Genomic DNA, 12,131 nt, shown 5'->3' with positions numbered 1-12,131 from the left:
GCTTGGTGTGGTATTGGGATAGAGGCGAGAGAAGATTCTTCATCCTATTTACTATGCCAGCAAAGCACTAAATGTGGGCCAAAAGAACTATACAGTGACTGAACAGGAACTCCTTGTTGTGGTTTTCGCATTTGAGAAATTTTGATCCTACTTGCTTTGTACTAAGGTTATAGTGCATACTGACCATTCTGCATTGAGGTATTTGATGGCTAAGAAGGATGCAAAACCGAGGTTGATTAGATGGGTATTGTTGCTTCAAGATTTCGATTTTGAGGTAAAAGACAGAAAGGGGACAGCAAATCAAGTTGCTGATCATTTGTCCAGATTAGAAGAGGAAACTATTCTCAAGCTAAGAAATGGGGCTGAAATTAATGATGCGTTTCCAGATGAACAGGTATTGGTGGCTTCTTATTATCTTATTCCTTGGTTCGCAGACTTTGCTAACTACTTGGCAGGTGATCTGGTTCCATCGGATTTGTCTTTTCACAAAAGGAAAAAGTTTATGCATGATGCGAAGAAGTTCTTTTGGGATGAGCCTTATTTGTTCCGTATTTGTGCTGATGGGATTATTCGTCATTGTGCGACCGAGGTTGAGATGATGAGTATATTAGAGACGTGTCATTCTTCGCCTGTTGGTGGGCATCATAGTGGTATTCGGACTGCGCATAAAATTTTGCAGTCTGGGTATTACGTGCCTAACATCCACCAAGATGCTCATGATTTCGCGAAGTCTTGTGATCGTTGCCAAAGAGAAGGAGGAATTTCAAAGAGGCAAGAACTACCTATGCATCTGATTTTGGTGATTGAGTTGTTTGATTTATGGGGCATTGATTTTATGCGTCCATTTGTTAGTTCACATGGGATGAAGTATATTCTTGTTGCGGTTGATTATGTGTCAAAATGGATGGAATCAATTGTGCTTTCAAACAATGAAGGTTAAAGTGTCACCACATTCCTGAAAAAGAATATCTTCTCCAGATTTGGTACACCTAGGGTGATTATCAGCGATGGAGGTTCCCACTTTTACAATAAGTTGTTCAAGTCCTTGCTAGAGAAATATGGAGTCCGTCACAATGTAGCCACTCCTTAACATCCACAGTATAATGGGCAAGTTGAAGTGTCCAACGGAGAGATCAAGCAAATTCTTGCTAAGACTATGAATGCAAATAGAACCGATTGGTCAAGGAGGCTTGATTATGCTCTATGGGCCTATCGCACCGCATTCAAAACTCTCATAGGTATGTCCCCCTATCAACTTGTATATGGGAAGTCTTGCCATTTGCCGATAGAGCTAGAGCATAAGGCTATGTGGGCGTTGAAGAAGTTGAATTTGGATTGGGGCACCGCATCGAGTCAAAGAGTGAATGACGTGAATGAGCTTGATGAGTTTCGCCTAAAAGCTTATGAAAGTTCAGCCTTGTACAAGGAAAAGATGAAGAATTACCATGATCAAAAGATTGAAAAGCGTGAATTCATCGTGGGTGATCTGGTGCCTCTATTCAATTCAAGGTTGCGCTTGTTTCCTGGCAAGCTCAAGTCCAAGTGGACCGGGCCATTCATAGTCACTTAAGTATTCCCACATGGAGCAGTCGAGCTCGAGAACAAGGAGGGACCAAGGTTAAGGTGAACAACCAAACGATCAAGGCAAGGCATACATGGGGAAAGAAGAGAGTGTGTAAGAAGTGGTTGAGGCCTACTACCTTGATGAAGTTTGAGTAATCAAGGGGCCTGCATCATGTTGCAACGTTAAATGAAGCACTGCTTGGGAGGCAACCCAAGATGTACAATCTAGCCAACTATAGGTTTTTCTTTTCGATTTAAGAGATTTCTTTGTTTATTTTATTTTCTGTAATTCTTTAGATTGGCATTTTATTTTTGTATTAGTGTTGGTTAGATATAGCATAGGGTCCGTGTCTAAAAAGTGTCAAGAAAATGTAAAAATAAAATCCTAACGGTTGCTACATGTGCAGGGATGAAAAGCCAAATCTGCAAAAAATGTCTGTTGTAGAGCTCTACGGACCCCATCGACGGTCCGTGGGTCCATCCACGGACCCTGAATGGCGTTCGTAGATCCCAGGTAAGTAGCCTAATTTTTCTAAGTGTTGAGTGACCTACAGACAGGACCTACGGTCCGTAGGTCAACCCACAGCTCATAAACGGGGTTTCGGGGGTCCAAAGTTAGGGTTCTGTCGACCCAACCCGGACACCCCTTTTAATAAAAACTCTTCAATTCAAATACACCCTCCATTATCCAAACTCCCTCCTAACCATTTCTAACCCGTCCAAATCCCGTAACTGCCTCATAAATCCTCCAAATTACTCTCCTTTCCCATAATTATATTCTCCTCTCCCATTATTCCGTTCTCTCGACCAAAAGTCATCACTTTTTCCCTTCACCAAAGAGTTCAAGGTCCGGGTTCGGTGTCAAAGGTTTGAAAAATGTCTAAGGAGTTTGTTGCCTCACACAATCACCCACTTCCAATACCTGTAAGGTAAATGACATCACCTTAACTCTGAATTTCGGTATTCATTGTTCAATACATGAAGTCACGAAGTGGGTCTTGACCTTGGGTTGTTTTTGTAGGAAATTGCATGATAAACTATAGTTAGAAACACCCTTAGGATGATAGAATGTGATTGTGTTGTCATTGTAATCAAATAACTCACTGTAAATAGTCTAAATGGCAGTTTCAACTTAGGGTTCCTACTTTTGTATGCTACAAAAGTTAAATAACGAGTAATCGGAACCCTAGGGATGACAAACTATCATAAATTATGTTGAAATGCATGATTAGACTTAGGTTGATTGTTTGAATTGTTGAAAAACTGGTCTAAAAATGAGGTATGTCTGATACGTGGCACAATTCTGACCCACGAGACCTCATCCACGGACCGTTGGTCAATCTACGGACCCTAGGTCGGGTCTGTGGGTTTGTTGCACATGAAAAATCCTCTAAGTGAGGAACCACGGGGTGGACTACGGTCCGTAGGTCAACCTACGGACCGTTCTTCACATCTGTGGTTCCCATCAAACACCCAACTTTATAGGATCTCTGATCTACGGAGAGGACCCATGGACCGTAAGTCACCCTACGGACTATTGGTACCCACCATAGGTGGTCACTGATGCTACTGCCCAGAATTTTTTAAGTTTTTATTTTAATTCGTTCTTTGTTCTAAAAAAAATTTGATTGTGTTATGTGTTTCTTTTTGTACTAACTAAGCCTCCACAGGTACAACGGCTCCCAAGAAAGCTTCGGTCTATGCCTCAAGGGGCAAGTCCAAATCAGTGGCACCAACCCTTCGGCTAATTGATGAAGATACTGATGCCGAGACTGACCCCACATATGTCTCACCCGCTACTAGGACATCCCCTACGGTACCATGCACCACACGGAATCAATCCCGGTAGGTGGTTTCCGATGTAGTAACTGCCTCCCAGTCTGATGAGGAGGATACACTGATCGGTTCATCGACTGGTTCTGAGTCCGCTTCTGCTTCCAACTTCGGTTTCGGCTCCACATCTGGCTCAAGTTCTAATGGCGCCAACACTTCACCCTCTGAGGCTAATAGTGCATATGACATACCAGTGCCTCCGAGTACTGATCTTGCACCAGTTCCTGAGGAGCCAAACAGATGGTGCGTGAGTGGCCAGTGGCAGATATATAGAGATGGTATTGTCTGAGCAGCTAATGGTTGAGAAGTACGAGAAGCGATGGGTGAATCAGTAGCTACTGGAAGATCAATAGTAAGGTTAATAGGAGGAAAAGAAGAGGGAGATAAATCAGACAGAAATGAATGATACACCGATGAGTTTGACGATGGACTTGGTGTTGAAGGAGCACATAAGATTAATAATGGAGCTGGAGAGGCAGCAACTGTTATGGAATGATCACTGGCAGCAGTGGGTTGAGAAGAAGAATAACTAGGAGAAATGACTAGCAAAAAGGTTATGAAAATATAGTCAAAGGTTGGTGCTCTATTTGGAGTGAAACATGGACTAGTAAAGGAAAATTGTAACTAGTAAAAATTACATGACAAGATATATATATATATATATATTAGCCCACTAGGGACATATACAAATTGATACCCTTATGATTTCCACTATACTCTAAAATAAATCAAAGATCAAAAGGCTAATATGTGAGAGTTATGCAGATGAAGGTATGAGAAGCACATAGAACCAAAAACTCTCATGAAATGATAATTAGGAACCTTTTTGAACAACTTCTCAAATGGTGAAACTTTATTGAGCGAAGGTGATGAGATACAATTTATTGTAATTTTTTTTATAGAAAATGCACGATCCTAGAAGGTGAGAGGAAGCGAGGCCTGTGCGAGAAGTGTTAAATCCATTTCAACAATATGACTATGTTTTATCTCGGCAGTATCATTTTGATCATGAGTATGGGGACAAGATAAGTGATGAACGATTCACTCTTGACCGAAAAAGGTGGATAATTTTCTATATTCGCCACCCCAATTAGATTGTACCACTTTTATATGACGCTCAAAGAACTTCTTGACCTAAGTTTTAATGTGAATAAAGATGGTATAAACCTCATTTTTGGAACTCATAGGGAATAACCATGTATATTTGCTAAAGTCATCAAAGAAAGAAACATAATAAGAAAAAAATTTAGTAGCCAATTTTGTAGTAGGACCCCATACATCAATGTGGATAAATTAAAGAGGATACATAGCACTAGAAGTAAAAATTAAAAAATGGCAATTTGTGACTCTTTCAATATTGGCAGGATGAACAAACATTTAACCGAGAACTCGATGTGATTAGTAAAGAGAGATTCCTAATAATACTATTGACTGCTCGTAGATATGATTGACCTAAAAAGGCTATGCCAAAAATCAAAAGATGACTTGGAAACATAGAAAGACGATGATTTATTTGAGGAAGAGGGTTGGCTGAGTGGTTGGGCAACAAGAAGGCGATAAAGGTCATGCTCAAGAGTCCTGCACATTTGTACTTTCCCCATTGTATGATCCTTCGCAAAATAAAATTGAGGGTGAAACTCAAATATAAATTCATTATCAGAGGTAAATTTTGCCACTCCAATCAATTTTTTTTTGTAATTTCAGGCACTAATAACATATTAGATAGATGTAAAGATTGAGTAACTATAGGTAAGGTAGAATGACCAAAATGAAAAATTTCTAAACATGTGCGTGCCATTACCAATATGAATTTGATCATTTCCCATATACTCTCCTCTTACCGCTATGTTATGCATATCATTAGTTAAATGATGAGTAGCACCAGAATTTGGGTACCAATTTGAGTCTCCAGCCGCCCTGGAAGGTTGTGTTAATAGAGCAGACATATGCGACGTAGATGGAGATTGATAGGCATAGTTGAAATGATGGTAGAAATTTAGGTCCGAGTGACAAAACATATTACAAACCTTTCATTGATTTTGTTTGGACGAGTTAGTATTGCAACTCCGACCTCATCCTCGTCCAGATCTGCCACCATAATCTTGATTGTTATTGAAATTAGTACGCTTCTTAAATGAATTATCATTCTTAGTGTTGTTTGATTGTCTAGAAGACAAGTTGGCTTGGACTAGTCCTTGTTGCAAACTTTCCATCTCTTCCAAATAATACACATGACTTAAGCAAGTCATAATGATTCGGCCAATGATATTGACTTCTCCCTAGCAGTAACAAAGACAACCGCAACATCATAATCTTGTCTAAGAACTCCAACAATATATAAGACAAGATCATAATCAGTGACTGGATGTGGCAAAACTGCAAGATTATCAATATACAAGTCTTCATATTTTGATGGTATTCTACCATAGATGAGTTGCCTTTCTTCGTGGTTTGTAAATGTGGCACTAGTTGAAGTATCCTAGCCTTGGATTGGGATGCAAACATTGTCTCAAAAGATTTCTAACAAGTTTCAGATGTCATACAATCGACTTCTTAGGACAAAATCCATTCGCTAATGGTTGAGAGAATCCAACTCAATAAAAGTTGGTCTAGTTTAATCCATAAATTCTATGCTAGATTGATAATCATGCTAGTTGAGATTTCTTCAGAAGAGCTATTTGGAATAACCTTTGAAGGGCACTTGTGAGTACCATCACATATCCTTCGAGTTCGTTACCCCTTAGAACATGGAGGATTTGTGGTTTCCATACAATAATGTTATTACGGTCTAATTTAAGAAGATGTGACTGATTAACATTGGGTGCGTATGTTGAAAAATCTGGGAAGGATTTTGCGAGGTGATACTGATAATTGAGGGTAGTGTCATTGTGAGAGATGTCAGTTTTTGCAAGACTCTAATATCATGTTAAAATGTGTGACCATCTCATCTATAAATTCAAGATGTTAGAGAGATCACACTTTATTAGTGAATGATATTCTCAACACGCCCCCTCACGTGCGGTCTGATTTTTTTTCATAGGAAAGTATGTGGAAATTCTTTTTAATTTGGGTGGCGATGAGATTTGGGTTAAAGTTGCACAACATCATATTTTCTTTTAATTTGACATAGTCTACATTATAGCTATTTTTTAGCTTTGAGTCGTTAGTTTGATACTTCTTTTAGTACGTGATAGTTTTCCTAGTCTATAGAGTTGCATATAGTTTTCTCTAAAGTTTAGGAGTGTTTAATTAGTGGAATCTGTTAGTGTTTTAATGGGATTATGTGTCTATCAAGTTTGTAACTCTATATAATCCATTAACTGATGGAATAAAAAACTGTCTATTTTTTTCCTACAAATTATATTTATGATTCTTCCTCTACAATCCTTTTGTATTAAACTTATTAGTTTCTTAAAGTTCTTCATAGGGTATCAAAGCAAGGTTGGTTATGTAGAAATTAATTTACTACAGTTTTTTTTTTTAGATTTCTATTGTTGGCGCATGGACGGACCTACAAGCTATCGGTGGTATGAAAAGGCTCAACAACAGCAACTACATGTTCAACTTGTATAATATCTTATATGCAATGATATAACCCGTGGGAGGTTGTAAATGGCAACGAGGTGAAACAACCCAAACTCGAAGATGCAAATGGCATGTTGCAGAAGTCAAAAATAAAAGTTGGAAAGGATATGTTCTCCTTGAAGACAACGATTAAAGAGGATGTGCTAGAGCACATACGATATGCCACCCCCCAAAGCAGGATTGGGATACATTTTCCAAGTTATTTTCAAAGAACAACGACAGGAGGCTTCAACTCTTTGAGAGTGAATTACTTTTGATAGCACAGTGCAACATGTCAATTGCTCAATATTTTCATTAGGTAAAGACGTTTATCGAGACATTTAAGAGTTAGATCCACAAGATCCAATCAGAGTTATGAGGATGAAGCAGATCATGGATGCATCCATGATATGAAGCCTTAATATAGCGGCTTCTTTACTATTGTACAAGGATGGAAAAATCAACCTTCACTTGTAGAAGGTTGTTGTTTTGTATGTGATGCTGCTAAGTGTTGTCATGTTAGTAGTCTTGATATTTTTGTTATAACTTTTGCATTAATTTTAATACAAAGCTCTAGAATGTAGAAGATATTGTAATATGCGGTAGAGCTTGATTTAAGTACAAAAAAGGGAGTCAATTTCTAGGATTTAGGGGATTGGAAACCACTTTATGAATCTATATATGTAGTATACTTTTGCTGAATGAAAGCTTCTGCTCCGCTTTTCTAGCCCTCCAGGCTCTATCTCTTAATCTATGAAGAAGTTTTTGTATAAATCTCATTTCTAAGCAGATTTAAATATGTAAAATTTTAAATTCCCTGTAGGTACTAAGTATTTTTTCTTAATGTCTAAAGTAATGTAATCAATAGTGTATTTGTAGAATTAATAATATGAAACAAAAGTTTTGCGTGTATACCTTTTCTTCTCTTTCTTTGATGAATAGTCCTTATCACTTCCTCAGAAGTTCTCCCTTCAGGCTATGAACAGTTTTTCGCCTAACAACCTCAGTTTTACGGCTACTTCCTCACTGTTCCTCCTTAAGGCTGAAGATCGCAACCTTCACTTTAAGACTATTTATGAAATTATAAGAAGAGAGGTATAGAAACCAACTGTTTATTTCATAATAATAATAATTTTACACACACTAAATAATACAATACTCACAACATAATTAAAAATACTTTTCCCTGGCGGGAGAAGTACTACTCACACTCACAAAGACTCATACTTTGGAAGGTACCTAACATTTTCTAAGATGGTTTTTCTCTCGGAAATTGTAGTCTGCCTTTCTCATATGAGGTTCCTCTCCTTTTATAGATATAAGGAGGGACTTATTACAAAAGAAAATTTGTTTAGGGGTCTCCCTAAACTATTTCATAATTATCTTCCAAGTCTTTGCTTTGAAGATTCCTTTGAGATAAGAATGGACCGCTCCATTGTCTTCTTTTGAATAATTGGCCGACAACCTTTTGAAAAAGAAAAGGATTCCTTTTCTTTATTGCTTCATGACGTAAGTGCTTACGTCATTCTTTTTGTCTTCTTTATCATGCTACATCATGTATGAGCATGATCATGGTCTAGCATCTTGCATGCTAGCTTCCATGTTTCTTCGGTGGCTCCCAACCTGTGAAGTTCGATGTCCAATATTCTCTCTTTGAGTTCTTTGGACTTGCCTTTTCCTTTGGTAATCAAGACCCAGTCACTGTCTTGATCGATAACTTTACAATCTTCTTTGTAAAATCTGGTTAGAATCGCATATAAGGCTTTTATCCCTAATGCTCTTCTTGTTTGAATCCACCTTTTGTTAAGATGAGGAAGTTTTTTATCAACTCCAGTCGCCTTAACGTTAAAGTCTTTGATTTTCTCAACAGAAATATAGTTGAGAGTGGGGTAGTATGCTTGAAAATCCTGGCATTCCATTGATATGCTATAGAATCTGCAATAAACTCCATTGCCTTGGGCGAAATTCTTGACTGCCTCGAACAATCTTGTTGGTAATTTGGACAATTCTTTAAGATCTGGTTTGGTATAAACATGATCCAAATACCCAAACTCGAATAATTGAGCGGTGAAGCCCGGTATTCCGTTAGGAAAAATAGATATCCTAGGAAACAAACTTGTTGTTCCTAAAACACCATATGTTTCTCCGCTTTCTTCTGGGAGATTGTAGATATATCTAGTGAATGCTAGATACTCTTCTTCTTTCGGGTGTTGCTTTCCAACCTGAAATGAAGAAAAAACCTTTGTTCCCGAAGGACCTTGGTTAGTTTTACTCTCTGGTTTCCCAGATATAATTCTTTCATCTTTCGCTGAGGATGAGCTTAGCTTCATTTTCTCGACTTTTTTCTTTATCTTTCGATTCAGAAATCGGCATATTCGAGATTACCGTTGAGATGTTTTTTGCACTAGGTGCTAGTGGGACATCTCCTGCCACTTTGTTGGGACTGATATTCCCTTTCAGATTTGAATTCTGTACTGGACGTGTATCCAGGTGTTCACAGAGAAGTATGAATTCTCTCATGGTATCAGCTTGATGAGTACTAAGCTGATCTATTTCGAATTGTAACATTCGAGATTGCTCAGATAATTTTGATAAATCATCTCGAATTTTGAATAGCCTTTGGCTTTTTTCGTCAATGGATTCATCTACTGTCTTCATTTTTTCATATATCCTATCAAGTAGGATTTTTGTCTGATTGTCCATATTGGACGTTTCTTGAAATGAAATCTGCAAGAAAATTGTCATTTCCTTTAATATATTCTATAGAGAAAGAATAAAATGATAACAACACCTGCCATCTGTGCAATCTTCTGTATTGCGGTTCGGAAGGTAGTTTATTGAAAATTAGTCCTGAAACTTGAGTGTTATCAGTTCTAATAATAAATTGTTTTGGTAAAAGGAAAGCAGAAAATTTTCTGATTCCTCTAACAATGGCTAATAATTCCTTCTCATTTGTGGAATATCTGGTTTCTGCATCATTAAAAGTACCACTTGTGTACCTGCAAATTTCATTCAAATCGGTTTGCAATAACGCTCCCCAATGATAGTCAGATGCATCAGTTTGTAAAACTAGATTATCGTTATCTTCTGGTAATCTAAGTTTTGGTAACTTGGAGCATTCCTCTTTTAGACTTTTGATACACTGTGTGTGTTCTTCCGTCCATCCAAGTCTATTGGATTTTCTTATTAATTTTTGCAGAATATTCCTCTTTTTGCTAAGTCGGGAATAAATTCTCCTGCGTAATTTAAACAACCTAGAAATCTTTGGATTTCTTGTTTTGTTGTTAGTTTATCTGGAAATTCCACTATCTTCTTTGATATGTGTGCTTGGAGTTCTATTCCATTTTTTGAAATGATCATTCCTAAGAATTCAATTTCATTTTTATTTATGTCAGCTTTCTTTTGGCTTAACACAATTCCATTCTTCAAACATATTTCTGAAAAAAAATTCAGGTGGTTTAAATGTTCTTCGTATGATTTAGAACATATTAAAATATCATCTATGTAGACGATAAGAAATTCTTCTTCAGAAAATATTTTATCCATTTTTCTTTGGAAAATTTGTGGTGCGTTTTTTAGCCCAAAAGGCATAACCAACCACTCGTAATGTCCATTAGGAGTACTAAAGGCAGTAAGCTTTACCGAGTCTTCTGCTAATTTTATTTGCCAAAATCTTTCAGAAAAATTTAATGTTTTCATGAACAAAGGAGAAACAGGAGGACCCCAAGGAAATTTTGAGGCTTCCACCTCAATGAAACAAGAATGGCAAGAGCCAGAAAATGATGATAAAAATTATGCTAACAAAGCAAGAAAGAAAGAAGATTATACAAAAAATTATCATAATAATGATAAATCAAAATTTATGCCCAATAGACTCCCAACAGGAGATATCGGAGCGCAATTCTTAGATCTCCAGTGTAAAAGAGATCCAGAAGATAGCCTAGACCTTTGGTCTCAAAACATGCTCTTATATTTTCTCTTAGGAAAGGGAAGCTATACAGATGAAGAAAAATATATCATCATGGTAAACACTTTCATGGGAAAAGTGAATGATTGGTTTTCTGGGTTAACAGAAGACTCAGAAAAAATAATAAAAAATGATACCGTAGAAGGACTAAAAAGTTCTATACAAGAAGGTATTGCAAATCTAAAACAATATATTGCAAATGAATTCTTTGGTGGACAAGGAAATATAAAAGAAAACAAAGAAGTTGTAAGAACTACAGCAAAAGAACAATTAGAAAAATTACAAATCTGTAAAATGAGCTATATTCAAGAATACACTTGTGAATTCGAAGAATATTATTACAAAATATTTTATAGTGGTAAAGAAATGATTCCTTACCTAGAAAAATACTATCAAAAATTACCAGGCTTCTGGGCAAAATACTTCAGAGAAGAATATGAAAAAGAAAATAAAAAAGGAGATACTCTAGGATAGAGAATTAATTTCCTAAAAAATAGACTTGGACAACTCTGTATGTCTCATAACATCCAGAAAAGAGCCAAAAGAATTAATACACAAATTTATTGTAAGGATACTAATGCACCTACTCAATGGGGATGCGAAGAAAGACCCTACAAAAGAAAAAAACAAACCAAAAAAGGGTTAATAAAAAGGAAAAATTTCTCTAAACAGAAATTTATACCACGAAAAAGGTATTATAAAAAGAAAAATGAATTTGAAAAATCAAAAGATAAATGCAAATGCTATAATTGTGGCGAAGAAGGCCATAAAAGTTACGAATGTAACAAAAAGAGAGTAAAAATCTCAAGAATTGATAGAGAAGATATTGATTCTGATTTAGAATCAATAAAATCTATTAATAGTGAAGATTTCTATGAAGAAATCTATGAGGAATTTTCTAGTAGTTCAGAAGAGTCTGAATGAATAGAGAAATACAGGAGAAAGATAATTCTGTTCAAATCCTTGAAACAGAAGAAGATCATCGAGGATACGCTTTAAAGGCCACCTTCGATGGAGAAACTTTTAGAAAAATCCAAGGATTAAAATTAAATCTTAAGGTAGAAGACAATCTACTTAGCAGAATGCAAAGGATGTTCGCAAGAGATAAAATCTCTTATCATGAATATCAAGAAATGGAAAAGGTAATAGAAATTACCCAAACAACAGGAAAACATAAACTAAACCTGTTAACAAAACCTATGAT

Source organism: Solanum tuberosum, unplaced genomic scaffold (genome assembly GCF_000226075.1).
Source record: "Solanum tuberosum cultivar DM 1-3 516 R44 unplaced genomic scaffold, SolTub_3.0 scf00238, whole genome shotgun sequence".
In the NCBI taxonomy this organism is placed as follows: Eukaryota; Viridiplantae; Streptophyta; class Magnoliopsida; order Solanales; family Solanaceae; genus Solanum; species Solanum tuberosum.
This window is presented reverse-complemented; position numbering follows the sequence as displayed.